The following is a 16,348-nucleotide window of genomic DNA, read 5'->3' on the forward strand; positions in this document are numbered from 1 at the left end:
AAATCAATCATAAAAGTGCAATTTTGCAGCGTGAATCTTTCTGGATTCACTATGCTGTGCATATTCCGCAGTCTTGTGGTTGGGTCCGGATTCGTAGTCTTTTCTTTTTTTTTTTGTAGCCCTTGTGGGCGTCGGCGTCACACCTCCTCGGGTGCATTTCCGGTGACGTCGGCATGCTTCCTGCGGAAGCTCCCACTCCTGGGCGCCATCTTCAGATTCTTTTTTCCGCGGTCGGGTCTGGATCGTTCCCGTTGGGCTCCAGACATTTTTGGAGAAAGTACTGAAAAGATTTGAAGTTGGAGAAGATATTGGAAGAAGAAGACTAAAGAAGACTTCGCAGAACATTGACGAAGAGAAAAGAAGGAGAAAACCTCGAACTTCGACGATCGTAGACATCCACGCGGTCAGGGAGGCCTGAACGCTCGAGGATGGACAACACGCCGTTCAAGTTCTGCCCGAACTGCAGACACAAGTACGCGCAGAAAGACATGCATCCGGTTTGCAACCTTTGCCTACCGGTAGAACACAGAAGCCAGGACTGCAACGCCTGCTCCGTCTTCGCTCAGAAGACACTTCGTGTGAGGAAGAGCCAGAGGGTAGCACACGCCACCCTCGAAGGAAAAGCCCCGACGCCATCGCTGTACGAGCTGGGGATGTCCTCGGAGGAAGAGGACAACGCTGCCGCCGAAGACGACAGCTACCCGGTCGTAGAGACCGATTACAAGAAGACACCTGATAAGGTAGGAGACTCGACGTCCCACAAGAACACAAGAGACTCTGAGTCTCGAAAGTACGAGGGCAAGAGCCCGAAGGCGCCGACGCAGCGACATCTGCCGTCCGCAACCACAAACAGGCCCAGCGGATCCTCGGAGAAGGAGTCCCTAGCGCCGAGAGCTGTTGAACAGCAGAAGGCGTCGAAGATCGTCGCCGAAAGGGACCGATCGACGTCGAGGGAGAAAGACCCTAAAGCCTCGGCGCCGTCCAAGGACCCGAAAGCCAGTTCGACATCCAAGTCATCGACGCCGAGAATCTCGCCGCAGAGCCAGGCGACGAAGAGAGGGGCCGAACGTTCCGAAGCCGAAAACGCGGCCGAGATGGAAAGGAAAAAACGTCGGCTAGAAGCCGAAATGGCAAGCCTCTTGCAGCGGAGAAAAGATTTCGCCGCCGAGATGAGTGCCTTCACGATTCCACACAAGACCAAGCACGCCGTGCTAGATCTGGTCGAAGAGGAAGAAGAACATGTCGACGGACATGGGCCTAGCGACGAGATGGTCGACGACCAGGAAGGTGAAGAGAATCCCTACGAGGATTACAGCTATGAGGAGGAAGAGGGCAGTAGGTTGGACGCCGAGTCGGCCACCTCTGACCCACACGAGGAGGATTACCTAGATGTCGACACCGAGAGCCCGGAAGAGGCGGTCGACTCATACCCCTCGAGGCCCTCGCCGCCGGACGACATCGGGGCATACAACTCGGCGATACAATCTGCTGCAGCTGCTTTCAAGCTAAAGCTCGACGAGGAAAGGCAGAAAGCAGACTTCCTGCTAGAGACTTTGCTCCCAACACAAACAAGAAGCCAATTCCTTCCAATGCTCGAGAGCGTCTTGGCTCAGGGAAAGGAAGCATTCAAAGAGCCCGCAACATGCAAGGCGGTAACTCCCAGAACAGAGAAAGTACAAACACTCCTCAAAGGACCCGGCCTACATTCGGGGCGAGGTCTCCGCAGACTCCATTATCACGGCCACAGCTAGGAAGAGGGCGAGCGTATCCACTACCTCTGGCCCACCACCGGATAAGGAGAGCAAGAGGATGGATCTGGTGGGGAGAAGAATCGAACGGAATGCCGCGACCCACTGGCGCATGGCTAATTCCAACGCCTTGATAAACAGGCACATGTACTAGATCATGGAGGGGCTGGGGCAGTTGGTGAAGGACCTACCACAGGATACCAGGCAGAAGGCCGAAAAATTGATTGAAGAAGGGAAAAACGCGGCAAATTCTTGCCTTAAGACGGCCCTGGACGGAGCAGACACCGCCAGCAGGCTCATGATGATGGTTGTCACGGAAAGGAGACACGCCTGGCTCAGGATCTCAGGGTTCAAACCCGAGGTGCAACACAGTATCCTGAACACACCGTTCAACGGCGAAACGCTTTTCGGAGCAACAGTTGACGAGAAACTCTGCCAACTCAAAAAAGATAACGAGACGGCAAGATCCATGGGGGCATTGCAGTAAAGAGGCAACAAGAGGCACCCCGTCACGGAGGCCCGGCGGGAGAAGTGGAAACCAGCCAGGTACATCGCACCAGGCTTTCCAGCAAACGCACCAGGCGGACTCGCAGGCTCAGCAAGGTCAGCAGAAGCAGTCCTGGCAGTACCAACCAAGAGGTCAGTCCTTTCGAGGGAGAAATGGACGGGGCCAGAATAGAAGAGGGGGGCAGCAGCCCACCTCAAAGTGACTTCAAAGAACTCCGGGTGCCCGACCACAGAAAGGATCCCAGGGGGCACCATGTACGAAGGGGTCAGGACAATCTAAACACCTACGACCACATGACACCAGTGGGAGGAAGATTAAAGTTTTACCTCCAAGAATGGAGGGAAATAACATCAGACAAATGGATCCTAAACATTATCCAATTCGGATACTGCTTGGAGTTGGAGAGAAAGCCAACAATCAGAAAACCAAGGGGAAAGCCACCAGCAAGAGAACAGCTGGCGAGGCTTCAGGAAGAAGCACAAGAACTTCTACAAAAACAGGCCATAGAAAGAGTTCCCTTCAAGGAAAGAAACAAGGGGCTATACTCAACGTACTTCCTAGTACCAAAAGTAGACGACAAAATGAGACCCATCCTAGACCGGAGGTTCCTCAACAAATTCATAAGAACACAAAAATTCAAGATGACCTCCCTGCAGGAGGTGCAACCGCAATTGCAGGTCGGAGACTTCATGGTCACGATAGACCTCAAGGACGCCTACTTGCACATACCGATGAACGAGAAGCACAAGCATATGCTCAGGTTCACAGTCGGAGGAGGCCACTACCAGTTCACAACGCTAGCCTTCGGACTAAAATCAGCACTGAGGGTGTTCACGAAGTGCCTCGCGGCAGTCGCAGCGCACTTACGAAGACAGGGGATACACGTATACCCTTACCTGGACGACTGGCTGGTGAAAGCAAACTCGTACCAGAAGTGCAAGCAACATGCACATACCGTGACAAGCACGCTCATAAACCTGGGGTTCTCCGTCCATTGGAAGAAATCATCAATGAAGCCGGAGCAAGTGAAGATCTTCCTGGTGGCAGAGATCAACACCTTACAGGGCAAAGTGTTCCCCAGCGAGAAGAGAGCAAGGGCACTGGTCAAGGAAACTCGCCTCTACCGGAAGGGACCAGCTCGGACAGTGAGGACTGCGAGCAAGATCATGGGGATGATAGCATCATGCATCCACCTAGTGCCGAATGTGCGGCTCCACATGAGACCCATGCAAGAATGGCTCCAGGAACAATGGTCACAGGCTTCTGGCAGTTGGGAGGATCTTGTGGTGGTGACGCACGCAGTGCAGAAGGAGATGACATGGTGGACCATGGAGAACTTAACAAGGGGAAAGCCTCTAACACCCCCAACTCCGACAGTGACCATCACCACAGACTCATCCCTGAAGGGATGGGGGGCTCACATGGAGGAACTCAAAGTGAGGGGTCTTTGGACGCTAGCAGATGCGACAAAGCACATCAATTACCTCGAATTGAAGACAATCTTCCTTGCACTGAAAGCCTTCCAGACAAGTCTGTACAGGCAAAGGGTGTTGCTGCAGACAGACAACACCACGGCGATGTTCTACATCAACAAACAGGGTGGAACACAGTCGACACCGCTTTCAACGCTGGCACAGGAGATATGGAGATGGGCCATCCCTCTCCAGATAGACCTGCTAGCCATACACCTACCAGGGAAGGAGAACATTCAGGCAGACTTGCTGAGCAGCCAGACATCGGCATCCCACGAGTGGGAGCTCAATGCTCAGGAGAAAAGGTGGCTGTTCAACAGTTGGGGAACGCCATCAGTGGACCTGTTTGCAACACGCCAGAATGCGAAATGCCGAAACTTCGCATCCAGACAACACGAAGAAGGGTCCCTTGGGAATGCTCTATGGATAGATTGGTCCGGGACATTTGCTTACGCTTTTCCCCCGATACCACTGATACACAGAGTACTGAGCAAGTGCAGAGCGAGCAACATGACCCTGATACTGGTCGCGCCACAGTGGGCGAGGCAGACATGGTACTCGCAGATCATGGAGATGGCACAGTGTGCACCCCACAGATTCGGCAGAAGAAAAGACCTGCTGTCCATGCAGAACGGAGAGGTGCTGCACCCAGAGCCAGAGAGCATGAGCCTATTAGCATGGCTCCTGAAGACATAGAGTTCGCACATTTGAGACTGCCAGAGAGCACCCTCAGGGTCCTTCGGGAGGCACGAAGGCCCAGCACACGGAAGTGCTATGTCGCAAAGTGGAAAAGATTCACGATGTGGTGCAGGCGGGAAAGACTACACAATAAAATGAAGGACTCCACAGTGCTAAAATACCAGACGCACTTACTGGAGAAAAACCTCGGCTCGTCCTCCTTGAGAGTTCACTTGGCAGCTATAGTGGCCTACACAAGGGGTGAGATGGACAGAAGCTTCTTCACATCACAAGTTGTCAAGAGATTCCTGGAAGGAGCAAAGAGGATCGCACCACCCAAGCGTGTGCCGCCACCGGCATGGAACTTGAACGTAGACCTGACGGAACTCATGAAGGAGCCCTTTGAGCCACTTCACAAGGCCTCCTTACAGATGCTAACTATGAAAACTGCTTTCCTGGTGGCAATAACGTCCTTACGCAGAGTTAGCGAGCTGCAAGCGCTAACGCTACAGGAACCCTACTTACAAATACACAATGATAGGGTTGTGATGAGGACCGAACCACACTTCATGCCGAAGGTAGTGTCCAAATTCCACATGAACCAGTCCATACAGATACCGAGTTTTTTCCAAAAACCAACCACTAGCGCAGAGCGAGCTCTGCACACCCTAGACGCCAGAAGGGCGGTCATGCATTACATTGAAAGGACAAAAGGACACAGGAAAACGAAACAGGTCTTTGTGTCGTTCGCCAACAGTTACATGGGCAAGGCAGTAACTAAGACCACTATTGCACGCTGGATCGCGCAAACAATCCAACTCTGCCACAAAAGGGCAGGACAAGAACTGGCAGAGGGGGCGCACGTGCCCACTCCACTAGGAAGAAGGGGGCTACAATAGCCTTCCTAGCCAATACACCCATACAAGACATATGCCTGGCGGCAACATGGGCTTCGGTGCACACATTCACGAAGCACTACTGCGTGGATGTTCAGATGAACAAAGAAGCACAAGTCGGACAAAGGGTGCTCCAGCATATATTCAGAAACCAGAGCTCATCTTCCACCCAGCCGCCACAGAAATGAGAAACCGCTACAAAATCTATGCACAGCATAGTGAATCCAGAAAGATTCACGCTGCAAAACGAATAGTTTCTTACCTGTCGGTGTAGTTTTGCAGCTTGAAGATCTTTCTGGATTCACTAGCGAACCCACCCACCTCCGCCAGAAAGATGAGGCTGGAGAGAGAAGAGGTGGTCAAAAAAGAAAAGAAAGAAGGGAGAGAAGTAAGAGACTTTAAGGACAAAGCGGTAAACAATTCTCTCCCAAATAGAACATTGCCATTGCTTCGGAAACGAAAGAAACACGGAAAAAAGAATCCGAAGATTGCGCCCAGGACTGGGAGCTTCCGCAGGAAGCATGCCGACGTCACCGGAAATGCACCAGAGGAGGTGTGACGCCGACGCCCACAAGGGCTAAAAAAAAAAACTAAGAAAAGACTACGAATCCGGACCCAACCACAAGACCGCGGAATATGCACAGAATCCAGAAAGATCTTCAAGCTGCAAAACTACACCGACAGGTAAGAAACTATTCGATCTACATCGTAAATAAAAACTTTAAAAATGAGCAATTCATCAGTATCTGCCAATAAATGGTTTCCTAGTTTTGAGAAACATACATTAAAATGAAGCATGCGTAAAAAATAAGGGGCGACATTGCCTAAAATTATGCTTACGTCAAAGTGGGATTAAGAATCTTTTCTGGTGATTACAATAACATTTACAGAAAAATAGAATATGCAAATCAGTCTGTCGTGCTGAATCATCACATGGGCAATAAGGAAGATCATTTGCGGAGAAAATACCAGCATGGTGGCCCAACATGCAAGAAATATAATTTAGACAAAACCTTAACAAGAAAAATCTGTGCTGTGGTTTTACAAATGCCAAATAGGAGGGTATCTCCCTCAACCTGCAAAAGGCCTTCAATGTATGCCCTGACAACCGTTTTATTACAGTATGCTTCTGTTCTCCCTAAGTCTAGAGTATGTAAGGTGTCTTTCACATACTTTAACCATTGGATGTTCTCTTTATGTTTAAGGGGCAAGCAATCCTGTATTATTTATATATACAGTCCTATCATACCAACTTTGAGGGGATACAAATAGAGGATTTGTTCTGGAAATCGATGTGCCTCCCTATTAGCTGTTCCAACTTTAAATTACATGAAGAGCGAAGTATCCCCTATATTACGGATCTGATAAACGTTGTGCCGATTCTCCTATGGCACTCAATATGGTGCAGAGACACTGTCCACTTACCCAACAAATAATACAGGATTTTTATAGAGAACATAGAAGGATGACAGTTCTGAGTGGTATTGGCGCTTAACACTATATAGGCAAAACAATCTTTGGGTCACTATTTTGGTTGTTGGGTGCCTAGGTATGGGTTGTCATCCTTGCCCACAAATGATCAATAGATCCAAATGTATATACAGTCCTATTACACCAACTTTGAGTATTTCACAAGAAACAATGTCACAATTTAAATTCACAAAATCAATACAGATTGAGATTATATGTATGGTTCGTTTAATCTTTAAGGCTTTCTCCAAGTCTAGCCAACACGTGTTTCGTGGAACTATAACCAGCCAGAAGGCATATAATATACCAATATCGAATATCAGCCCTGATGAAGTCGTGGGTTCCTGCCCATTCGACGAAACACGTGTTGGCTGGACTTGGAGAAAGCCTTAAAGATTAAACAAACCATACATATAATCTCAATTTGTATTGATTTTGTTAATTTAAATTGTGACATTGTTTCTTAATGAAATACTCAATGTTGGTGTGATAGGACTATATATACATTTGGATCTATTGATCATTTGTGGGCAAGGAAGACAACCCATACCTAGGCACCCAACAACCAAAATAGTGACCCAAAGATTGTTTTGCCTATATAGTGTTAAGCGCCAATACCACTCAGAACTGTCATCCTTCTATGTTCTCTATAAAAATCCTGTATTATTTGTTGGGTAAGTGACAGTGTCTCTGCACCATATTGAGTGCCATAGGAGAATCGGTGCAACGTTTATCAGATCCGTAATATAGGGGATACTTCGCTCTTCATGTAATTTAAAGTTGGAACAGCTAATAGGGAGGCACATCGATTTCCAGAACAAATCCTCTATTTGTATCCCCTTTGCATTAACATACCCCCACACTCCTGCACCGTACGTAGCTACTGCACAGGATTTTGCCCCATAAACTTTTCTTAAAATATCTTGGTTTCTTGTTCCCAGCTTTTTTGAGAACTAACATATAGCGTTTGTACTTTTTTCAGCATGGTCCCACGATTCTCTACCATACTCCTCCATGATGCCCTATAATCAAACGTTACCCCTAGATGTGGAAATGACTCTGCCTGTGCCACTTTACGACTTGAGATAAAAAAGGACGATGGCTTACTCAACTTTTGACCTGCGATTAAAACAAATGACTTAGATTAGTTTGTATGAAGATCTAAGCCTTTCATAAAATCTACATAGGTGTTAAATAATTTCTGAATGGACCTTCCCATAATTAAAACTGCATCCTCTGCATATAATAACATTGGCGTGCGCAACTTCTTTATTCCTGGCACATCTACGGATGATTCTAGCAATTTAGACTCCACCCCATTTGTGTACAGCGTGAACAAAAAAGGGGCGAGGACGCACGCTTTATGAACTCCTCTAGTGTCTGGAAACCAACTGGTGCGCTCTCCCTGTAGCCCATACCTTACACATGCTTCGGCTCTCGTATACAATTGTCTTATGAGGGTAATTACTGCCTGGTCTACCCCCATTCCCGTCATAATCCTCCATAACTGTGAGTGTGATACACAATCAGAAGCCGCGCTAAGGTCCATGAAGGCCCGATATCAATTACCTTGCTTAGCATGGGTGTACTTTGTTATAAGCAGGCTCAAATTCAGGCATTGATCTTGCGTAGCTCTACCTTTTCTAAAGCCGTACTGTGATCAAGATGTTACTTGTCATTGCCCATGTCTCCAATCTATTTAATAGCACTCTGCCCATACATTTTGCTGTGCTATCAAGGAGAGATTGGTCTTTAGTTTCTAGGGTCTTGCTTATCCCCTATTTTAAAAATTGGTACTAAAATGGCTTTATACCAGGAGGCAGGAGGTCCCTCCTTTTCTATAGCTTTAAAAGTGTTAGTAAGCAAGGGGCCCCGAAGGTCAGGGCAGTCTGTAAATAAATCTATTGGGGGTATAGATGATACCAGGTGCCTTATTACTGGTATATTTTGCCAGTGCTTCACATATCTCCACATTATCAAAAGTAAGAGTGACACTAGAGGGTGAAACAGGCTCTTCCATTAACCCGAGACTCACTCGTGGAGCGGTAAACATTTTGCAAAAATGCGCCACCCATGAGTCCTAATCCACATGCGGGTCCAAGTTAGGCTTGTAGTTCGCTTTTAAAAATGGAGCATTGATGTTGGCCAAAAATCCCTTGCATTATTTGTGATTGATGCTAGAAGTAATTTTTCCCAGGCTGCTTCTTAAAGTGTCTTTAGTCTGTTCTTCCTCGCCGTAGAGTAAATTTGATGGGCTTGTTTCACAAGTAGGGTTTTTTTGGTACAGACTTAGGTGATCGGTGTAGGTCAGAAAGTACTTTAGTGCAATCATGATCAAACCATTTTGGTCCTTGGATTTATGTGTCCCACAACTCTTAAAGATTCTTTTTCACCTCCCGCAAAAAGATTTTGAAGGCCTCTATCGTAGACTCAGAGTCCTGATTTGGGTCAAGACATATTACTATTTCATTCTTTCTATTTGTAACTACCAGAGGAATAAGAACACTCTTATTAATACCACCCCCCCTTAAGTGTTATCACATTCTTTCTTGCTAAGGTGGGTTTTATATGTGAAAAGGCCATGAATGCCTGGACAGTTCACATGCCAGGATAAAGCCGCTTGGTAGCTAAAACCCAAATATTCAGCTTTCCTATTGTTAAAAGTTCCTCCCAGTCTAGCTGAAGCTATTATAAAATCTATTGAGGAGCTATGTGAAAAGGAGCAAAAACGTTTCTAGCGGGAGACCGGTGGATTCCCATCGAGGGTCCATGAACTCCAAATCTTTTATAAAAATACGTTTAATCATTCAAAGGCTTACGGTACAGAACAGACCCCCGGTTCACTGTGTTACATCTGTAGTGTTTAAAGTGGAAGGAAGCAATTCCATTGTACTTTGTCTGCTCATCAACTTAAGGGGCCAAGTCAGCAGGTGTAGGGGTCATCAGCTCACTCACTAATTCCACCCATATTATGCAATCATCCTCCACTTTCTCATCTGTATGCTCCTCACATAAGAGTGTCTAAATCTTTGAAAGAAAAGTATGCCCGCCTGAGCTCACTTTGTCGGCACAATGGATGAGCTGGAGAGCGACCTTCTCCACCCAAGAAGCCCTGAATGGAAGGTGCCTAGAAAGCATTCCCAAAGAACCCTGAAAGATTAGCAAATTTGGGGGGGGGGGGCAATAGTGGGGCAATAGTGTGGCGATAGCCCATTTTCATAATGGATTCACAGGACACCAATGAAGATATGGACCCAGCCATTGGCTGACCTAGTGACTGTTATCTGTAAAGTGCGGGGCCAGGCCTGTTGCAGTTTACACTACTAGTGGTCTCCTTACCGGGAGGACCCTCTACTTGTTGAACTGTAGCATTGTCCTGCTGTCACTCCATCTTACTGCATCCTGCCCCACCACAACTATGTTCTGTTCTCAAGCATATCACCCCATAACGCACAGATCAGATTTGGCTGGATTCTACCGAAACAAACATTGTTTTACGTTACTGACTGGGCAGACAAACCGGTTATCATAGGGGAGACTTTAATCTGTCATGGATGGGTACCTGGCCAGAACCCAGTGCGCACAGGGAAGTATGGTAGCCCTGTCTGGCCCCAGAAAACCCTACCTGTAAGAATTGGGGCTGGTTGAGGGGTGGTGAAATGGATAACTGCTAACTAGAGATTATTCCAACTATACGGCAGCGCATGAAAGCTATGTGACCTGACTTTAATCCTACTGGAGAAGAGGCTGCTTTTATGATGGTTAGTGGAGTGCAGGATGTTCCAGGGTATGCTAACCATCTCTGCTCATGGACCGCTTTGCTGTGTTCTAGACTTGTCCCAGCCATTAGACAAGAGTGATGCAATGTAGCACCCTTTTAGGTCTCACCTGCCAATGCGCTTGCGCATTGCTGGAGAGAGATATACAGGGCCACCAGCAAATCCTACCAAGAGTTCTTTGGAGTGCAGATTATGCCCAGTGCATGTGAGGCATTCAAGCCCGAAGCTTCGCCAGCGCGTGCTCGGCCTCACTTCCTGCTCCCTCTCTCACTCTCTCACTTTCGTTATCGCTCACACCCCATATGCTCGTCCCCTACCACCCATCCGACTTCAAAGGAATACCGCTCCCCTGCTCCCCCGCAACCGCATCACTTCCTGCTCCCCCTCTTACTTTAGTTATCGCTCACACCCCATATGCTCGTTCCCTCCCACCTTTCCGACTTAAAAGGAACGCCGTTCACCTTCTCCCCCGCCACGCAATGCAAAGAGCTTGTCCTTCTAAGTTTCTTGCATTTTCGCGGCGGCCATTTCAGTAACTTCTCCGTTTCACGCAAATGTTTATTCTTAGTCATGGCTCTTTACAACAAACGGTCTAGACCGTAAACATCTGTGCAGTTAAACAGCTGTGCCTGCAGAAATCTGCCTAACCTTTTGCACTTCTCTTTATACTTTGCACATCGTTGAATGTAGATATTTTTTCCGATCCCAGGGTTACTATGCCCGATTCCAAACTTTGGGTCAATTCGCAATCTGCCTTCCATGACAGAGGTGCAGCGCGGCTTGTCCCTCTCAATTTATTTAGTTGCGAATCAGATGCCGGGGAAATTAACCTTTTATTTCATAAGGTGCAGCCCTTAAAAATACCCGAAAGAACCACAAACGCTCCCTGAATTGGACAGCCAGCAAAGATAATAGGAAAGAACAATGCCAGATTTATTGCTGCACTTGTTGAACTTTTTTTTTTAACCGCGCCTACCACTAGAAGACTCAAGTGGCGCTTCGTGCACATAGCTTTGCCAGAGACTGAATTGCTCTGCACCAGCAGCACTAAGGGTAAGCTGAAACTGAATTGAGCTGCTGTTCAATATTTATGATTTAGAAAAGGGGGGTGGTGATGATAGCTTGTTTCCTTCCCAGTATAAGAATTGGCTTGGTAGTTTGGTCTGCCCTGTTCCCATGATGCACTGGGCCAGGGTCAGACTAATTTGCATATAGCCAAGTTCTGAGCTGGGATGGTGCAGTGAGCTAAAAAACGGTGATGGATAAAGCCCTGATCCTTGGACTGGGTAAGAGTGGTCTGCTTAATTCAGACACTCTGTTCATCACCACCCCCTTTTCCGTTCCCGTTCAATATTTATGAGCAGCATCACTTCCTAGGAGGCAGAATTATCCCCCACCCAATGGAGCTAATAACAGCTGTCACTTTTAATGCAGGACCGCCTAGTTCCGAGTCACACTTCAGCGTAACTTTTCATTTCTCCTCCGTGGGACGCTTGTGTCACAGACGTGACACTCAACTTTCAGCAGACTGGCAAATCTCAGATTACGGCACAGCTCCCTGAATACAAATGCCTCTGAGCGCAGCCACGTCAGCGCTACAAAACACAGCCGGCACTATGTGCGCTCTCACAAATGCCGTCTCACACCGGCCTTCCCCTTCTATGTAGAAGGCTGTCAGTCTCGTGCTAATCTGCACATTTTCTGGTTTAACATATAGCCAAATGTTATGCATAGCATTTATTAGTGAAGATACAATGTAGTGGGATAAAACAAAGGCATAGGTAAAGCATGAGTGTTTGTCAGTTAAGCGTGTTTCCTTTACCTCAGTACGTCGAAGTCATCCACAGGTATTATACACGGCATTCTCACACACAGGACCTCAAACTGGACTGCCAAAGTGGACTGCGCATGCACAGTGACTAGAGTCCTGAACGGCGGCCAACTTAGAGACGGGTCAAAACTTTGCTGCTTGACCGCCCACTCCGTACGTCATTGCATGTTTAAAGTGGAGCTCATCATATAGCATGAAGAAAACTGCAGCCGCCCCCTTCACCTCAGCCTCCAGTGGACCCAGCTCACGAGAGGCCTTCCATCAGTGTGCAGCTTCTCTCGCGCGATCTGTCACTGGAACCCGCATGTCACATTGCCCAAAAAATTTCAGCTTCATGACTGACATGCAGCATCACTCAGGGGCACCACCACGCCACTCAGGGGCACCACCACGCCACTCAGGGGCACCACCACGCCACTCAGGGGCACCACCACGCCACTCAGGGGCACCACCACGCCACTCAGGGGCACCACCACGCCACTCAGGGGCACCACCACGCCACTCAGGGGCACCACCACGCCACTCGGGGGCACCGCCACGCCACTCGGGGGCACCGCCACGCCACTCGGGGGCACCGCCACGCCACTCGGGGGCACCGCCACGCCACTCGGGGGCGCCGCCACGCCACTCAGGGGCGCCGCCACGCCACTCGGGGGCGCCGCCATGTCACTCAGGGACGCCGCCACGTCACTCAGGGACACCGCCACGTCACTCAGGGGCACCGTCACATCACTCGGGGGCACCGCCACATCACTCGGAGGCACCGCCACATCACTCGGGGGCACCGCCACATCACTCGGCGGCACCTCCACATCACTCGGCGGCACCTCCACAACACTCGGCGGCACCACCACATCAATCTTGTTGGTAGACCCGGAAGTCATTGATTACCTAAATATACTCACTACCCTGTTCTTGCTGAGGTCTTTCACAGAATAATCTAAGGTAAAAGAGTAACACCTACAACAATAGAGTTCCAGATAGCCATGATCCTAAAGCTGGGCAAATCCTGAGATCATTATGCCTGTTAAAGGCCGATCGCACTCCTCAACACATAAGCCAAAATAGTCACCAAAATCAGGAAGAATTTAATCTACCTAACCATCAGGGATGTCATCCACCCTGACCGATCTGGCTTTCTCGCCAGAAGGCAGGCCAGTGATAATACCAAGTAGGCCCTACACCTCGGTGACCAAGGTAACAAGGGTAGAAGGAATGTGGTCCCTGACCTCTGTGTAGACCAATACATTGTTTGACATAGTAGGTTGGGGGTTCATAGAAGATATTTGGAGCAGACAGTTAGGAAGAGGTATTTCAGGGGTGGATGATGGAGTTACAAAGCCCCACAAGCATGTGTGGGAGTCAATGGGATGAAATCATTGTGGTTCCCCATAGAGCGGTAGACTATACAAGACGGTCTCCTATTCGCATATCCTTTTTCCCACCTTTATATACCTTGACATAGAGGATCCACCACAACTTGTTAATCCAAGGTGTCTGCTTTGGAAGTGAGAAGTTTAAATTAGCAATGGTCATGGATGACTAGTTCCCTAAACGATCTGATAGTCACTCCCTTTGCTTGTTAGAGCTAGAAGAATTAAGGAAAGTATTGGGCAATAAGGTCAACTTGTCGAAGCCTGCAGGTCTTAATGTCTTCACCCTAGCTCTCTAACAGCTGTTGTCTCTGCATTGGTTCACTACAAAGATCCAGTTCTTAGGCCTTGACTTGTGGAGAGCCATAATTGTCAGTAAGGAGCACAGCCTGTGTAACCTATAAAGCTTCTGTGCAAACTGAACTCCCATGCTGGAAGACCAAGACTCTCTCCTGGCTTAGGTGATTATCAGACCCTCTGCTGAAAAATTCTTTCTCTACCAAACTCTCCCTCTTCACATTGCAAAATACTATATAAATGAGCTCCAGCTTAAGTGCATGTTCTTTCTGTGGTAGAATTAAAAAGGTCTGAAAATGTATGTTGTGCGTCGCACAGGGAGGTATAGGAATGCCCAATCTCCTGAACTGTTATGTGACCCACCTCTGCTTTGTCCTCAGCTGGATACAGACAAAGGCTGGTGCATGACTCTTAGTAGGGGAGGACTACGAGATCCCATGGACTCCTTAATCTGACAGAAAAGCGGATTCAAAATATTCCCCAATCACTACCTTGAACTACCGAGTATTGGGGTAGAATAGAACTACAGAAAGGGTTATCCACCTTCCCCCCTCTTCTTTCATTCTGATTTGGGGAAATATTTTTCCAGGGGATGAGATAGGAAAGTATTCCACCATTGGTGGGAGAGCATGGGCGGAACAGTGGAAGATGTGTGAAGGAGGATAAATGAAACAATTTGAGCTACTTAAGGAAGGATGCTGCCTTTGGCAAGCTTTAGATGGTTTCATGTGAGGCATTGAGTATTACAACTACATATAAAGCGATTGTTGGAGCCCTTACTCCACATACCTCCTATATCTTGACTGAAGAAAAGTGAGGTGTTTCTTAGCTAAATGGACTACTGAATGAATTATCGCTAGGGGAAAGCCTACCTTATTAGGATGCAGGGGAGCGAGAGCTTGGCTTTACAATAGGAGATGACAAGTGGGGCCACATAATCACAGGAGGGCACCATAGCTAGCCATGTTGGCGGTAAAGAAACCCACTTGAAAATACTGCACTTTGACTATAACTCTGTTAGAATGAAGGCCATAGGCAGTGCCCATGAGGCCCAGTGTTGATGGCTATTTGGAGAAAAGGGCTTGCGTACCCAGGTTCTAAACGAGGGCCATTTTTGCAATATATTCTCAAAACGATTAAAGAAGTCGCTGGATCCTAATTCGCAAAATGTCCTGAGGTCATCTTCCTAGCAGCCAAACAATGTGTCCTAGCTATGTGACACAGCGGGGTTCCTGACAGAGATTGCCTGGGTGAGTGGAGTCTGGATCCAAGCAATAGAGAACATTTAGAAAAATGCAGTGCGGAAGGGAAGGAACAGGAGTTTACGTAACAATGGGGGTGCTATGGCAGTGCTTCGCCAGGAGCTTTCGAGAATTAGAGTGACATGAAGACTAATAGCATTTGGAATTCTAGAAGAATCACAACTGCACTCCTGCTTTGCTACTAACAAAGACATTTAAAGGATCTCTAATGAAGTCAATGGCTGGCAGTTTAATATTGAACTTTTAATTTATATTCCTTAACCCAGCTAAATGAATTACTCAGGTGGGCGGAGTTGGAGGGGGAAAAGGGGTTTGGAAAGGGCTTGGAATTCGGGGAGGAAACATTTGGGTAGTTACCACTGTTGTGATTTTAACTTTGATAAAATGCAATAAAGCCTTACTTAAAGGAATTCATCTTTATTTCTCTCAGCATAACAGGTATACAAACCAGTTAAAATAGAAAATGTAAAACTACTTCACTTTATTCTGTAAAGCCGCCAATTACTTTACGCATTTATAGTACTGTTAGACAAGCAGAATGGTATCCTTTGCAAACAAGACAATTGGTACTAGATCATTAGTTTTATTAAGTTTAAGCTAGCTAAATCCACTCCCGCATCATTTAGGAACAGACCAACGAGTAGGAAGTGCCAAGACACACTCCTGTTGCATGCTTAACAAGATCGAAAAGCTCATGATACACTCCCATCTAACCTATACGGCACTCTAGCAGTTGTCTAAATGGAGGGCCTGACTAATAGTGGTCAAGGATTGTTGGAGACCTTGGAGAATTAGGAAGACCCCAATTGATACCCATTGTCCAGATCAAACACCGATCTTAAATCCACAAATTTCAAGTATAGGGACCCCTATTTCGCTGGCTATACTTTTCACAATGTATAGAGCTGTTTTGCCTGGTCGACTGTACCAGTGATATTTCTGATGCCTGCCTGGCTAATAAAAGCTTCTGTAGCCACTCAGTCCTGTAGGCAGTTTTGGAAGACTTTTTCAAGTGTCTTGCTCGTGCTTGTCTT

The 16,348-nt window shown here is 47.6% G+C and overlaps 1 protein-coding gene across 2 annotated transcripts in view; it reads left to right on the forward strand.

Moving 5' to 3' along the window:
* The window catches only part of PARN (poly(A)-specific ribonuclease), a 615,197-nt gene that overhangs the window by 99,172 nt on the left and 499,677 nt on the right, over positions 1 to 16,348 (forward strand). The window lies entirely within an intron of this gene.

Source organism: Lissotriton vulgaris, chromosome 10 (genome assembly GCF_964263255.1).
Source record: "Lissotriton vulgaris chromosome 10, aLisVul1.2, whole genome shotgun sequence".
Lineage (NCBI taxonomy): Eukaryota > Metazoa > Chordata > Amphibia > Caudata > Salamandridae > Lissotriton > Lissotriton vulgaris.